Genomic DNA, 17,549 nt, shown 5'->3' with positions numbered 1-17,549 from the left:
ATGTTTTGAGAATGATGAGGGCAATGAATGTACAAATGTGCTTTACACAACTGATATATGTATGGATTGTGATAAGAGTTGTATGAGCCCCTAATAAAATTATTTTTAAAAAGCCATTCTAGATAAGCACTACTTTTTTTCTATATTCTACTTTATACACAAGAAAGAGGAATGACGTTGCATTCATTGTCAAAAAGGACATTGCAAAATCAATCATGAAGTACAATGCTGTCTGTAATCAGATTATTTCTATCTATCTTCAAGGAAATACAATCAATACAATTATTATTCATATATACGCACCAACCACAAAAGCTAGTGATTAAGAAATTGAAGAATTTAACCAATAACTTCAGTCAGAAATTGAATGAACAGGCAATCAAGATACATTGATAATTATTGAAAACTGGAATGCAAAAGTTAGGAACAAAGAGGTTGGAAAATATGAAATTGGTGAGAGAAACAAATCTAGAGATTACATGATACTGTTTTGCCAAATGAACGGCTTGTTTGTAGCTAATGGCTTTTTTTTAACAACACAAAAAGCGACTGCACGCATGAATGTTTCCAGATGGAACACACAGAAATCAAATTCACTACATCTGTGGGAAGAGATGCTGCAGGCAGTATCAGCAGCTGAAATCAGGCCAGGGGCTGACTATGGAAGAGCCATCAATTAGATGTATATATGGAAGTTCAGGTTAAAGCTGAAGAAAATGAACACAAGTCCGTGAGAGCCAAAATAGGACCTTGAGTCTGTCCCACCTGAATTTCAAGACCATCTGGAGAACAAATTTGATACATTGAATACTGACAGAAGACCTGATGAGCTGTGGGAGGACATTAAAAACATTATTCATGAAGAAAGTAAAAGGTCATTAAATAGGGAAAGAAAGGATCAAAGTGGATGTCAGAAGAGACTCTGAAACATGCTGTTATTTGCTCCAACAAATGGAAGAAAGGTTGAAGTCAAAGTGCTGAACAGAAAATTTCAAAAGGCAGCTTGTGAAGACAACGGAAAAATATTATAATGAAATGTGCAAAGAACTAGAAAAAACAAAAAGGGAGAACATACTCAGCATATATTAAACTGAGAGAACTCAAGAAAAATTCAAGACTCGAGTTGTAATGCTGAAAGATTCTATGGGCAAAATATTGAATGAGGCAGGAAGCATCTAAAGAAGATGGAAAGAATACACAGTCACCATATCAAAAAGAACTGGTCAGCATTCCATCATTTCAGGAAGTAGCATATGAGCAAGAACCAATGGTGTTGAAGGAAGAAGTTCAAGTAGCACTGAAACAGCTAAAAACAAGGTTCTAGGAATTGATGGAATAGCAATGGAAATGTTTCAACAAGCTGATGAAATACTGGAAGCACTTACTCATCTATGCCAGGAAATTGGGAAAATAGCTACTTGGCCAACTGACTGGAGTAGATCCACATTTGTACCCATTCCAAAGAAAGGTGACCCAAGAGAATCCTCAAATCATGGAACAATAGCATTAATATCACATGCAAATAAAATTTTACTGAAGATCATCCAACCATGGTTGCATCAGTACATTGAGAGGGAACTGTCAGAAGTTCAGTCTAGATCCAGGAGAGGACATGGAACAATGGGTTTCATTCCTGATGTCACTTGGATCTTGCAGAGAATAGCAGCAAGCAGAGAATAGCAGCAAGATGGTTACTTGTATTTGATTAACTATGTCATGGCCTTAGACTTTGTGGATCATAACAAAATATGGATAAGAAGGGGAATTACAGAATTCATTGTGCTCATGTGCATCTTGTACATGAATCAAGAGGCACTTATGTGAACAGAAAAAAGGAAATACTGCATGCTTTAAAATAAGGAAAGGTTTGTGTCAGGGTTGTGTCCTCTCACCATACTTATTCAATGTGTATATCGAACAAATGATCCAAGAAGCTGGCTTATATGAAGATAACTGTGCCATCAGGATTGGAGGAAGGCTTATTAACAACCCATGACATGCACCTGACACAACCCTGCTTGCTGAAAGTGGGGAAAACTTCAAGCACTTGTTGATGAAGATCAAGGGTTGCAGCAGTCAAGCGGTAAAAAGACAAGTTGCTTTAGGTAAATTTGCTGCACGACCTCTTTAGAATATTGAAAAACAGGGGTGTTTCTTTGAGGACTGTTTCACACTCCAAGTAAATTTGGCCTTAAGTTCTCAGGTGATAGGTGTGTTTGAGGTAGACCCCAGTTCACCTAATAGGGTTTCCACATCACATCCCTCTGATATGGCATTTAGAATGTTGTGTGCCTTTAAAACCCAGGGTTCAATGTCCCAACATTCTATGACCTGTGGCCTGGGGCCCCAATGGGTGGGCAGAAACTCAGACCAACGTGCCCTTTCAGTAGCATTGTCTCAGGTAAACGCATCCCTTTTGGATATGTGAAAGTATTGTTAGTCATTTTTCCCCCACTAGGAGGTTGGTCCGCCCCCTTTTTCTACCAACAGAAATGCACCAAGCCATGCATGCTCCCCTTCAACTCCCTCCCCCTTTAGTTGATTTCCCCGCAGTATCATTCATCACTCTGGTAGGAATGTCTGCTGGTTTGGAATAAAATTTTTACATGGCAATGACTAAATTGTCATCTTCCTTTCCCCCACTCGGTAAAACCTGATGTCAGCTGAAGTTAGGGACTCCTCTGTCAAAGTGATTTTCAAGGTATATGTGCATAGAGCCTGTGGTATAGGTGTCATGGACACTAGTTCAGCTCTCTACCACGTTGCTTGGCAACGTTGGTTAGTAGATTGCATGAACTAAAAGCAAGAGTTTCCCTTCATCTTGGTGTTTAACCTTACAGCAGTGGACTCATACAGTATTTGAACTTTTGTGATTGACTCACTTCACGCAGCATAATGGTTTCCAGGTCCTTCCATGTCATGAGGTGTTTCATTGGTTCATCACTGTTTTTTAGGGATGCATAGTGTTCTATTGTGTGTACATACCCACATTTATTTTTATCCATTCTTCTACTGATGGGGATTTGGGGCTCTTTCCAACTTCTTGTTATTGTGAACGGTGCTGCAATGAACACGGAGGAGCATGCATGTGTCTGTGATCCATCTCTTATTTCTTTGGGGTATATGCCCAGCAATGGTATTGCTGGATCATATGGTATTTCTATTGCCAGTTGTTTTAGGAATCGCCATATCTCTTTCCACAGTGTTGTACATATTTATAAACCCACCAGCAGTGTATAAGTGTTCCAATCTTGCTACACAATCTCCAGCCTTTGTTGTTCTCTGTGTATTTAAATTGGGCTTTAGTTGTGGCCGTAAGATGGTATCTCATTGTTGTTCTGATTTACATTTCCCTGATGGCTTGTGAACATGAACATTTCCCATGTGCTTGTTAGCCATTCAGGTGTTGTCCTCTGTGAATTGTCTACTCAGGACCTTTGCACACCTTTTAAGAGGGTTATTGGGCTTTTTTCTTGTGGTGTTGTAGAATTCTGTAGATTTTAGTAATTAATCCTTTGCAGGTGTGTCATTGCTAAACACCCTTTTCCTGATCCGTGGGCTCTTGTTTACGCTTTCAATGAAGTACATCTTTTGATGTACCCAAGTGTTTTATTTCTAATAGGTCCCAATCATCTATTTTGTCTTCCACTGTGTGTGCTTCCATTTTTAACTCTGGTAGTTTGTGTTGCCCTTATGCTTGTCCTAATTTTTTGTTAATGATTCTGACAGCTTTGAGTTTTACGTAGATCTCTGATACAACTGAAATTCAGTTTTGTACATGGAGTGAAGTATAGGTCATGTATCATTCTTCTGAAGATAGACATTCAGTTTTTCCAGCATCATTTGTTGAAAGGACATCCCTTCCCATTTAATGTTTGTTGGCACTTTTTTGAAAATCAGTTGTTTGTAGGCAGATGCATTTATTTCTGTTTTTACTGTCTTGTCCCATTGGTCTATGCATCTATCATTATACCAGTACCAGGCTGTTTTGACAACTGTAGGTATGGTGTAGGTTTTGAGGGCAGGTAGTGCAAGACCACCTACTTTGTTCTTCTTTTTGAGAAGTTCTTTGTTTATCCTGGGCCTCTTCCCTCTCCACATGAAGTTGGTAATTAGTTTTTCCATTTCTTTAAAAAATGATGTTGGGATTCAGATCGGGATTTGAATTTGTTTTGAATTTATAGATTGCTTTAGGTAGTATTGACATTTCACAATATTTAGTCTTCCTATCCATGAGCATGGAATATGCTTCCATTTGTGTAGGACTCTTGGTTTCTTTTACTAACGTTCTGGAAGTTTCCTTTGTATGGGTCTTTTGTTTCTTTTGTTGTGTTTCCTCCTAGATATTTCAACTTTTGTGTAGCTCTTGTGGATGATAATTTTTTTCTTGATAACTTTTTCAGTTTTGTCTTTACTGATATCTAAGAGACCAATTTATTTCTGCTTGTTAATCTTGTATCCTGCTACTTTACTAACTTCTTCAATTGTTTCCAACAATCTTATTATGGAGAACTTAGGTTTCTCTCCAAATAAAATCATATTGAAAGTTTCACTTCTTCTATCCCCAGTTGTGTATCTTTAATCTCTTCTTCTTGTCTTATGATTTTGGCTAGGACTTCAAGCAAAGTGTTGAATAAGAGTAGTAATAATGAGCATCCTTGTCTGGTTCCTGTTTTGGCTGTGAATGTTTATAGCTTTTTCCCATTGAGTGTGATATTGGTCATTGGTTTTTAATATATGACCTTTATTATATTAAGGACTTTCTCTTCTATTCTTATCTTAGTGATTACTTTTATTAGGAATAAGTGTTAGATATTTTCAAATGTTTTTTTCTACATCAGTTGATATTATCATGTAATTTTTATTATTTATCTTCTTTATGTTGTAGATTACATTAATTAATTTCTTAAATGTTGAGTCATTCTTGCATCTCTGGTATGAATCCCACTTGGTCACAATGTATTATTTTCTCCATATGTTATTGGATTCTATTGCCCAGGATTTTGTTAAGAATTTTTTAATCTAGGTTCATAAGGGCTTTTGGTCTGTAGTTGTCCTATCTTTGTGGGGTCTTTGCCTAGTTTGGGGGTCAGGGCTATGCTGGCTTCACAGAATGAGTTTGGGAGTTTGCTGACCCTTTCTATATTCTGGAATAGTTTGTGTAGAATAGGTGACAGCTCTTTTCTGAATACTTGGCAGAATTCTCCTGTGAAGCCATCTGGTCCTGGGCTTTTTTGTGGTTGGGAGTTTCTTGATGACCTTGTCTATTTCTTCTTTTGCTATGGGTTTGTTCAAGCTTTTCTATATCCATCTGTGTTAATTTGGGGAGAGGGTGCATTCCTAGGTATTTGTCCATGTCTTTTAGATGACTGAATTTGTTGGAATACAGTTTGTCATAATACTGTGTTATTATTCTTTTTATTTCATTTGGATCTGTTGTGATGCCACCTGTTTTGCCTCTAATTCTGGCTATTTGAATCTTCTTTTTCTTTTACTTGTTGTTAAGTTTGTCAATTTTATGGATCCTTTTAAAGGACTAATTTCTTGTGTTGTTGATTTTTTTCATTGCTTTTCTGTTTTCCAGCTCATTTATTTCTGCTCTAATTGTTGTGATTTCTTCTCTTATATTGTTGGAGGGTTTACGCTGTTCTTCTGTTCTAATTTTTGGAGGTGTTGTGGTCTGAGATGTTTTGAATGATCTCTGTCTGTTTGAATTTGTTAAGGTTAGCCCTATGGCCAGTGCATGGTCTATCTTAGAATATGTTCCAAGTACGTTGGAGAAGAAGGTGGGTTTTTCTGATTGTTTACTGTTAGTTGGAGCACTGTGTTAGTCTGGGTTGACTAGAGAAACAAATTCACAGGCACTTATATGTGTATAAGAAAGAGTTTTATATAAAAGAGCAATTGTATATTGAGAAAACATCCTAGCCCAGTCCAGATCAAGTCCACATGTCCAATATTACCTCATATGTGTGGTACTAGTCCATAAATTCCTCTTTAGACTCACACAGAACATGCAATGACACTGAATGCAGGAAGAGCACAGGTCAGTGGGTGGAAAGTCTTGTGGATCCAGTGGCGGTGGGAGCATCTCAGCACTGGTGTGGGTGTCCATGTGACTCCTCCAGCTCCAGGGCTCTGGCTTCACCAGTGTGTCTCATGTGGCTTGTCAACAGGAATATCAAACAGAGAGTTTGTGTTCTATATCCAGGGAGGAAGATAGGAGTTCCCTGAATCCTCAGGAAAAGGCCATGCCCACATAGAGGCCTTGTTGGATATGACCTGATTGACAGGCTAGACTACACACCTTTGCTCAAGTTGACAGGTGATTATATAACTGCCACAATGACTGTAATTATCTTGGAATTCAAGCTGTTTGATTGTGTTGTCCACCTCTTCAGTTTCTTTATCGTGTTTCTTTCCTGTTGATCTATCTTTCCTTGAGAGTGGTGTATTGACATCTCCTATTATTATTGACAAGCTGGCGATTTCTCTTTTCATCTCTGAGGATTTGGTTGATATTTCGTAGGACTTTTGTGGGTGCATATATGTCTATTATGGCTATATTTTCTCACCATATTGATCCTTTTATCATTATGTAGTGTCCATTCTTATTTTTCATTATGTTGTTTACTTTGAACTTCATTTTGTTGATTAATATTGCCATTCCTGCATCATTTTGATTGTCTTTGGCATGGTATATTTTTCACTATCCTTTGACTCTCAGTCTGTTTTTGTCTGTGAGTTTGAGGTAAGACCCTTGAAGATAGATTGATGGGTCTTGTTTCCTAGTTCAGTGTGCTACTTTTTGTCTTTTGATTAGTGGCTTTAGCCTATTGACATTCAATTTTATGAATTTTACATATAGGTTAATTGCTGTCATGTAGTATTATTTATGTTTGGTATTCTTATTCTTTCTGGGGGGAGGGGAAGTTTATTCAAGTCTTTGTTTCCCCTCTAGATCTGTATTGTTTGGGGGTTGTTTTCAGTGTGTTGACTCCTGAGTGGTGTTACACACTGTGGTGGTCTCCTGTTTGTGTGCCTCGGTTGATTTTCTGACCATAGAGATCAGGTTAAAATTTTTTTTAATGCTTGTTTGTTTTTATAAATTCTCTAAATATTCCCTTGTTTGAGAATATTTCATTTCTCCTTCATATTTGATGGATAGTTTTGCTGCATAGAGGATTCTTGGTTGGACATTTTTGTCTTTCAAAGTTTTCAATATGTGGCAGTTACATAATCTGTCAACTTGTGAAGGGGTGGAGGCTCGCATGCCAATCAGGCCATAACCAATGAGACCTCTGTGTGAGCATGGCTTTCTCCTGAGGATTCTGGGAACTCCTGTATTCCTGCCTGGAGGCAGGAGATACTCCCTGCTCCATCTTCCTGCTGAGAAGCCCATGGAACTACACTGATGCAGCCAGAGCTCTAGAACTGGAGGAGTCATGTGGAGACCCATGCCAGGGCTGAGATGCTTCCACCACCACTGGGTCCACAAGACTCTCTCCCCACTGGCCTGTGATCTTCCTGCATTTACCATCATTGCATGGCTGTATAAGTCTAAAGAGGAATTTATGGACTAGTATTGACATATGGGGTAATTATCAGGCTTATGGTCTTGATCTGGACTGGGCTGGGCTGTTTTCTTAATATACAATTACCCTTTCTATAAATCTCTTTCTTATATACATAGCAGTGTCCATGAATTTGTTTCTCTTGTTAATCCAGACTAACACAGTATATGTTGCTCCATTTTCTTCTTGCTTGCGTGGTTTCTATGGAGAGCACATAGCTTATTATTATCTGTTTACCTTTGTAGGTGAATTTTCTCTCTCTCTCTCTAGCTGCTTTCAAGATTCTTTCTCTTTCCTTGAAGTTGGATAATTTGACTACTATACTCGTATGTCTTGATGTGTGCTTTTTTTATTTATTTGTTTTCGGGGGTATCTAACATATTTGGTGTTCTCTCTGTTTTCTGGATGGTTATCATCTCCTACTTTGTACTAAAGTGGAAATTTTCTTCCATAAATTCTCTCACTATTTTATCTGTAGACAATTCTGTTTCTTCCCATTCTGGTATGCTAATGAGATGCATACATGCTGTCCCACATCATCTGCAGATGTTCTTCAAATTCTTTCACTTTTTTTATATGATTGCTTCTCTCATTTTTTGAAGTCTGCATGGTCGTCTTCAAGTTCACTGATTTGATTTTCCTTTTCTTCAATTCTGTTGCTTAGTTCTTGTACAGTGTTTTTTATTTCCACTGTCTCATTGTTCAGCTTCCGGTTTTCTTTTGTGTGTGAGGTTTTTAGTATCTCAATTTCTTCCTTTGTTTTTAGAATCGATCCCCAGATCTCTCTTACGGCCCTAAACATCATTTTCCTGTATTCTCTTTTCTGGTAGTTCCAGGACTTCTGTGTATAACATTGGTTTGGGTAATCTTCAGTTGTTGACTTTTGTTTATCTTGTTTTTGTTGTTGTTGTTACTGCTATTGGCTGTTCTTCATGACATGTTCCAGCTGTAGGTGGTGTGTTGGGTCTGGTTTGTGTGTGTGTTGGTGGCGGTGGGTGGGGCGTGTGTGTGTGTGTGTGTGTGTGTGTGTGTGTGTGTGTGTGTGTGTGTGGTGCTGACCAGGGCACCATGTCCCAGACTAAAAATTGTATTGGTTGGGGATGAGGAAGAAGTGCTACAATTGTGTGTGTAGCATTAATGGGGAGTAGGAGCATGTGAGTAGAGTTTAATTATAGTACTCAAGTATAGATGATCTCTGGTTAAATGTACTAATTTTTAAGAAATTGGAAAAGAAGAATTTCAGAGATGTGCTAGTACTTGTTAGTTTATGTGAAAGTGTGTCTCATTGAGAAAAGGGAAGTGGGGTTTTGGGATAGTAGTGGGTGGGGTATGTGTAAAGCATATCTGATAATCTACCAAGTCATTTATCAATCCAAAATATACTATAGGGAGACTGCAGCAGACCCATGATATTTTGTATATAGAAAAGGGCCCTAGGTTTGGTGTCAGTTAGCTTCCCAGCTCTCAGGGAGCTAATGGTCAGTAATACATTTCTGAGCCATGCCATGTAATCCTATTTCCATGAAGGGGTACCAGGGGGAGGTAGACAGCAGGAATGGGGTACAGGGGCAAGGTGAGAGGGAGTTTCTAATGTGGGTGGAGAGGTCATGAGGACATGAGTACCATGCACAGGCAGATTGCCAAGCTGTGGGAGTGGGAGGCTCAGAGACTGTTGCTATGCTTCCTAGCTCTCAGGTAGCTGATTGGTTGGTGTAGGAATTGAACTCTTACAAGGAAGGGGAGGGTTAGCCAGCTTTTAGGGGAGAGGTATGTAGATTACACACCATGTCATGGGATCTGACCTCCATGCCGGGGTTCAGAAAGTTAGGGGGAATGGGGGAACAAAGGGAGAAGGGGCTTCTAATCAGGGCAAGGTTGGGAGAGGGTGGGTTGCTAAGCTTGAGGAGGGGGGAGCCTCGGACTTGCTGCTATGTGAACTTCAAGTTATAAAGGGTGTGTGTGTGGGGGGGGGTATTTCTTTTTGAAGAGGAAAAAAAATCAAAACTAATCTTGGAGCACTGAGAATTCAGGTCATGCATCTGATCTCTGCTGCATTCTAGCTGGGACAGGCAGAGTTCTGGATACAAGGTGCTGTCTGGTGGCTATGTTTTCCTCCTGTTCTGACTGTAATGTTTTATGGAGGCTGATTGTCAGGTGTTTCTTCCATAGTTGTGCTGTATGTAAGAGAATGGTCAATGTTTGGGTTAGTGCAGCACAAACCATTTACACCACCCAGGTACTTTAGTTTGTGTAACTTGTTATAATAGTAGCCCAACATTGGATTTCTTCCTGTAATGGATGTCTCCTTCACCTCCCCCTTCCCTAACACGGGGCAGTAATACTCTCTTATAAATGATACCAATTCAGAAAGGAGTTATTACTTGTGGTATTTCAAATAAACTCCCCAAACACCAGACTCATTTCCATCCAGTTGATTCACAGTCGTAGTGTCCCTATGGATGTACAAGACTTCATTTTCTTGGACTCAAAATCCGTGCTCATGCAAGCAGCAGTCAAAAAATGAAATGGTACATTGCATTGAGAAAATCTGCTGCACCAGACCTCATTAAAGTGTTGAAGATCAACGATGTTCCTATAGGACTATGGTATGCCTGGCTCAAGTCATGGCATTTCCAATTGCCTCATATGCATGTGAAAGTTGGACATTCATTAAGGAAGACCTAAGAAAAGTCAATGCATTTGAATTATGTTGCTGGTGAAAAATATTGACAATAATACACACCAACACCACCACCCCCAAACAACCCAATCTGTCCTGGAAGTAATATAGCCAGTGTGCTCCTTAGAAGCTGAAAATCCATGTCTGAAAGGATTTACAGACTATTGTAAACGTGGGTGTCAAACAGGCAGCTCTTGGGACTAAGGACAGATCTTCATGCAGCCATTGCTGTCCAAAACAAAGAAAAGGTATTTGGCTCTGAGCAGAGCTAGGTGCCACTTTCCTGGGGTTGTCAGACCTGCAGATTCGTGTGACTCTAGCTGCTGCCACCACACCACCCAAGTTTGACTCCTTGTTTCTAAGGAAAATTATGGCTGTACTTCTTCCAAGATAGATTTGTTCCTTATTTTGGCAGTCCATGGTACTCTCAATATTCTTCAGTGACACCATCATTCACGGGCATCAATTCCTCTTTTGAGCATCCTTATTAAATATCCAACTTTCATATTCACATGAAGCTATTGTAAGGTAGAATTGGTATCATGATAGTGGGTGGAGAGGAAGCATTTAGGAACTAGAGGAAAGTTGTATGCTTCATCATTGCTGCACTGCACCCTGACTGGCTTGTCTCCTCCCTGCGACCCTTCTATAAGAGGATGTCCAATTGCCTACAGATGGGCTTTGGGTCTCCACTCTGCACTTCCCCTCATTTACAATGAAATGATTTTTTTGTTCTGATGATACCTGATCCCTTCAACACCTGGTGACCACACAGGCTGGTCCGTTTCTGCCATGTGGGCTTCGTTGCTTCTGAGATAGATGGCCACTTGTTTACCTTCAAGCCTTTAAGACCCCAGACCCTATATCGTTTGATAGCTGGACACCATCAGCTTTCTTCACCACATTTGCTTATGCACCACTTTGTCTTCAGCGACTGTGTCGGGAAGGTGAGCATCATGGAATGCCAGTTTAATTGAAGAAAGTATTCTTGCATTGAGGGAGTACTTGAGTAGAGGCCCAATGTCCTTCTGCTACCTTAATACTAAACCTATACATATATGCACAGAGATCTATTTCCACATCCTCATATATAAATATATTTACATATGGACATACCTTTATTTAGATCTCTATATATGCCCTTTGCCTCCTAGCTCTTTCCTCTATTTCCTTTTACTTTCCTCTTGTCCCACTATCATGTTCAGCGTTCATCTGGGTTTCAGTAATTCCTCTCAGTTACATTACCCTTCATCATGCCCTACCAGGCCACCTATACCCTCCTCATCACCGACTTGGATCACTCGTTGTTCCCTTGTCCCTGGGTTTGTTAACACCATTTCCTTTCCCCCCACCTCCCCTTCTCCCATGTCCCCCTGGAAATGTCGGTCCCATTGTTTTCTCCTCCAGATTGTGCATCCAGCCTATTTTATTTAGACAGACCTGCAGAGATAATAACATGCACAAAAACAAGACAGAGCAAAACCAAGCAACAAAAGAAAATAAAACAACAACAATAAGAAGCCAATGACAAAAAAAAAAACACAAAACAACAAGGAAAAAAAGCTTGTAGTTAACTCAAGGACTGTTTGTTGGCCTTTAGGAGTGTTTTCCGGTCGAGTCTGATGAGGTGCCAGGCCCTGGCCCCAAAGTCTATTTTTGGTATTCCCTGGGGACTTCTTTGCTCTGTTCCCCTTGCTGTTCTGTTGCACCCCCTTGGTATTTTGCCTTGGTGTGGTGGGATCTGATTGCGTGGAATTCCCACACTGTGTCTCCAGTGTTGTCCCCTGTTAGGCTATGGGTCAGTGAGGGATGTCTTATCCACAAAGTTTTTAAGTAGTTAATTCCTCTGAAGTGGAGAGCCTATTCCTATTTCATAGTCTCTTCTAAGTCTGGAAGCTCTGATGAAACATGTTCACACTGGGTGGCCCTGCTGGTATTTACAAGCATCAGTGATACAGCTTTCTACCTCACAGCAACTCTCAAGCCATCACAGTATGACAAAATGACCAATGTGACAATTCGTTTGTAGAAGAGATCTAACCCCAAATTGGACCATTAGCAAGAACCAACAGCTGTTCAAGAGAGCCACCCCCCAAAATGTGGGGAACCCCGATAAGACTTCGCCAGACTTGGCTGACGCCTAAGAGCCAGCCAAGCTGCCTAAAGTGTGGGTAACCCTGATAAGACTTGGCTGGACTTGGACATTGATGACATCAAAGAGCCAGTGAAACTGTCCATTTAAGCCCGGGTAGAGACACTGACTTTTCAGAGAGCTAGGAACCAAGGAGACATCAACTCCTGCTCTCTCCAACTCTACCCAGGGTGAGTACACCAATGAAGGCAATGCTTATTGGGACTATGATGCTAGAATGATATGTGTGAAGAGTGCCCTTATGCTCATACTTGCCCTGATAGTCTTATACTTAGTAGTTTGAGATAAATTTATTAGAGTTAAGATTATTAGATTGTTTGGTGTGTGTTTGCACTGAATAAACCTAGCATTCAGAAATGTCTAAGAGCATTAAGTAATTACTGATCGCACCGCTCATGACAGAGGGTGCCCAATGAGCAGCAGCTTGAGACTGCCTATATTCGGTTTGTATGCTCTCTTTGCTTTTTTAAGACATGACTTAGTCTAGCAGGCATGGTTCTGCCTTTGTGAATGTGTGTTATTAAAATGTTTGCCATATCTCCAATCCTCATTGTTTATGTAGTGTCCAACCACTTGAGTTTTTGATCTGTACAGGTCAGCAACCCATGTATTTTGGTCTAAAACGCTGCCATATATATGTATACTTCCCTTTTTAAATTCTATGGCATTGGCTAAATTAAAGACACTCGCAATAGGATTACCCCAGGCCTCATGGGGATGGTTTAGAATATGCCCCAATTAAAGGATAATATCTCTAAAGACTAAGGACTTATATAAACCATAGATATATAAATGGTGGTACAGTGGTGATGTATAGGGCTGCAATCCATATGGCTGGGGGTTCAAAACCACCAGCAGCTCTAAGGGAGAAAGACTGGGCCTACCACTCCTGTAAATAATTACAGTCTCAGAAACTCATGGGGGCTAGGGGGAGGAGGTCACTGTGAGTCAGGATTGACTCTATGGCTGTGAGCTTTGTTTTGGATAGCAAAATGTGGTGAAAAAAATCAAATGGTGCCTGGCTATCAGAATTGCATCTGGGGTCTTCCAGGCTTGTCTTAAGACAAGCAGTTATTAAGTGAGGTAACAACAAAGTGCACAGAGAGAAAGCACACCAGCCTGTGTGATACAAGGATTGCAAACCATAAAATCCAAGACAAGAGGAGCGAACAGTGTTAGAGCGTAATTCTGAGCAGCACCCAGTTTGCAGAAGGCTATGGTTGACAGTGAAAGCCCCAAATCCATTTGCAGGGTCACCACTAGAAATAAGCTTCAGATGAATCCCCTCTGACCATAGACCATGGATGTGAACAGCTTTTCTATCAGACAGAATGCATTGGTATGTAAATTAATGTAGATATAGTTAGGTTAAAGCTTAACAACTTATCATGTGTTCTCCCTTTTGAATCACTTTAAATTTATTCTAGTTTTTACTATTTTCTGTTATCTTTTCAACCAGTTTTTCGATGCTTTATCTTGTTTTTGTTTTGTTATTTTGTTTTTGTATCTTTTTCTTTATATGAAACCCAGGATAGGTAAATCCATAGAGATAGTAACAGAATTGATAGTTTCCTGAGGTTATAGCAAGGGAAGTTGGTTGGAAATAAGGAGCTCATAATAATGAGTTCAAAAAAGAAGAAAATGTTCTCATTTGGATTGTGGTGATGACTGCACAACTATTTTTTATCTTTTCCATTTTTATTGGGAGCTTTTACAAATATTACAACAATCCATAGTTCAATTAGATCAAGCATGATGGTACAATTGTTGCCACCACCATTTTCAAAACATTTTCTTTCTTCTTAAACACTCTTTGATATCAGATCCCCAATATCCCCACCCTCCCCAACTCTACCACTCAAGAACCCTTGTTATTATATTAAATATTATTATTGTTATTCCTTCCCTGCCCTCCTGTATTACACACCATCCAATGCATCTGTTCACCTGCCATTCTGTTATCCGTTCCCTTCGAGAGGGGTTATATAGTTATAATTGCTATCAGTTCCCCCTTCCCACTCCCTTGCCCACCCTCTCTTTCTGTACCTTCAGGGAATCAGTACCGTTACTCTTCTGAAGGGTTTATCTATCTTGGACTTCATGCATCAAACCATCTGATGGACTTTGGACCTCTACTTTAATTTTACCTCAGTACAAAAATGGCTTGTTCTAATAATGTGGCAATGTATGATACTCACATTCCCAACACGATCGCTGAGACAAAATGGATATGTGTGCAAATTTAATGAAGAAAGCTGATGGTGCCTGGCTATTTAAAGATATAGCATCTGGGGTCTTAAAGGCTTGAAGTTAAACAAGCAGCCACCTAGGAGGGAAGCAATAAAGTCCACATGGAAGAAGCACACCATCCTGTGTGATCATGAGTTGTCGGTAGGAATAGGTATCAGAAGTTCAAAAACAGGCAACCTAATTGACATGAAAGGGAATAGGCAAAGTGGAGGACACCCCCCCCCACCTTCACACACACACAAAACCCACCTGTAAGATAATTGGACAGTTCCTCACAGAAGGGCCACATGGAAGGGCTGATATATATAGGTTGCACTATAGCACTGTTTAAACACATAACTATCCTCTTGTTCTTTAGTATTTCCTCCTCCTGTTATTTTTAAAAATATTTTTATTGGGGGGCTTTTACATCTCTTATCACAATCCATACAATCATCCATTGTGTGGAGCACATTTGTACATATGCTGCCATCATCATTTTCAAAGCATTTTCTTTCTTCTTGAGCCCTTGATATCAGCTCCTCATTTTCTCCCCTCCCTCCCCTGCCTGCTCTCCCTCATGAACCCTTGATAAGTTTTAGATTATTATTTCATATCTTACATCGTCTTCTGTTGCCCTTCACCCACTTTTCTGTTGTTCATTCCTCTGGGAGGGAGTTATATGTTGATCCTTGTGATCGATTCCCCCCACCCTCTCCCCCTACCTTCCCCTTATCCTCCTGGTATCTCTATTCTCATTGTTGATCCTAAGAGGTTTATCTATCCTTCCTCCCCCTATTATTACGGTCTTAGTTTTACCTCATTAATCCTGTTAGACCTGCATAGGTTCTTTTGTATCATTAAGATCATTTAATGCACAACTATTTTAAATAGATTTCAACTTGAATTGTATGGTATGTGAATGTATTATATGTCAGACAAAGTGATAATTTTTTAAAGATGGAAATATAAATGCTATATGACCCAACACCCCTTCTACTTTGGTGTTAATCCTAGAGAAATAATAGCTGTGACACAAAGAGATATGGTCACACCTGTATTCATCTCATCACTGTTTCTCAATAGCAAAAAAGATGGAAGAAACCTCAACATGGAAGAATGGATAAATAAATTTTGGCACATTCATACAATGGAATACTATGCAGCATTAAAGAACAACAATGAATTTGCAAAACACCTCATCATATGGATGAAGCTGAGTGAAATTAGTCAATGACTGAAGGACAAATATTGTATGAGATCACTGTTGTAAAAAGTCCAGGTTTTAACATTAAAATAAACCTTATTGGTTTGTACAAGGGGTGGGAGGGACAGAAAGGAGGGAAATTATAGGCTATAGGGTAGTCAAGTACTAGCTTAGATGTAGGGGAAGGCAATATACTATAAGAGGGAGGTTGGTAAAAAATGACAGAAGTAGGGATAAACAGTTTTTGGAGGTTTGTGGGCATTAAAGGTGACACCTGTGAAAAAAAACAAACCAAACACCTGTAAGATAATTGGCTAATATAAAATACTATTATATACACAATCATGCAACAATGAAGAACTGCAACTAGATAGACATAGACAGAATGAACAGGTGTGGGAGGGATATTAAGAGTGTACTCATCAATACATATATAGGCTTGATATAGGATATTTGTGTATATTCATCTTTGCTGCAAATATTCCCACGAATGTGGAGGCATACAGGAAGCAAAGCTATGAAAACTTAGACATAACCGAACACCTTGAGGGATTGGCTGCTGGACCTAGGGACTCAGGACCATCGTCTTAGGGAGAGCCCTGTCAGTTGGTATAACATAGCTCACAAAGACTATGTCCCACAATGTTCTACATCCTACTAAAAGCAACCATCTACGGTGTCCAGAGGAAAGAATGATGAAAATAGACTCATAGAAACAATTCGTCTAATGGGCTAGTGGACACCTTCTTTGGAAAGGTCTTGGATACAGTGAGAGAAAACAGGGAACAGAACTCAAAGTTATAAAAAAAAGATCAGCCATATTAGTCAGATAGAGACTGGTGGAACCTACAACACTCCCTTCTGTCTGGAACTGAACTCACCCTGTGTTAGGATACTCAACCATTCAAGATCAAAGGGCTGTATTTATCCAAGGACCAAGTTCAGAGGGTTAGGAAAGGAGGAGGAAACTCAAGGAACAAGCAAGATCAGTCTTGGTACATTGAGGGGATTAAACAGGGTGAGTTGACACAAAATATGTATAAATTATAGACTGTAAAACATACGCTGATGATCTGCTTCACCTAATTTATAATACAATTTTTAAAAATCTATTTCAATTCTGGATTGGGTTTTTGCGCCATCTGCTGGATAACTGTGAATTCTGCCATTTAGTGTCCATTTGATGGAAGGATACAGTGGAAATGAGCCTGGAAAGGCAGGTAGGATTGAATAACTTCATAGAAGACTTGGGATATTATTCTGAGATTCATGAAGCACACACAAAAAAGGGAGGAGTCAAGGAACACTGTCACAGGAATTTTAAGGAGGAATTTAAATTCATAGTAATTGGAGAAGATGTGAAGTACTGAAGATAGAGAAATCAAAGAACAAAAAATCACATCATTGTGAGTGAGGGGGATTGTGGAGAGGGGACCCAAAGCCCATCTGTAGGCAATTGGATAACGCCTTACAGAAGGGTTGCAGGGAGGAGACGAGCCAGTCAGGATGCAGTGTAGCACTGATGAAACACAACATTCCTCTAGTTCTTAATGCTTCCTACCTACGCCCCACCCCCACCCCCACTATCATGACCCCAGTTCTTTTTTTTAAAATCATTTTATTAGGGGCTCATACAACTCTTATCACAATCCACACATACATCAATTGTGTAAAGCACATTTGTACATCCATTGCCCTCATCATTCT

Source organism: Echinops telfairi, unplaced genomic scaffold, assembly GCF_000313985.2.
Source record: "Echinops telfairi isolate 266 unplaced genomic scaffold, ASM31398v2 ScPeMD7_7469;HRSCAF=8507_1, whole genome shotgun sequence".
Classification (NCBI taxonomy): Eukaryota; Metazoa; Chordata; class Mammalia; order Afrosoricida; family Tenrecidae; genus Echinops; species Echinops telfairi.
This window is presented reverse-complemented; position numbering follows the sequence as displayed.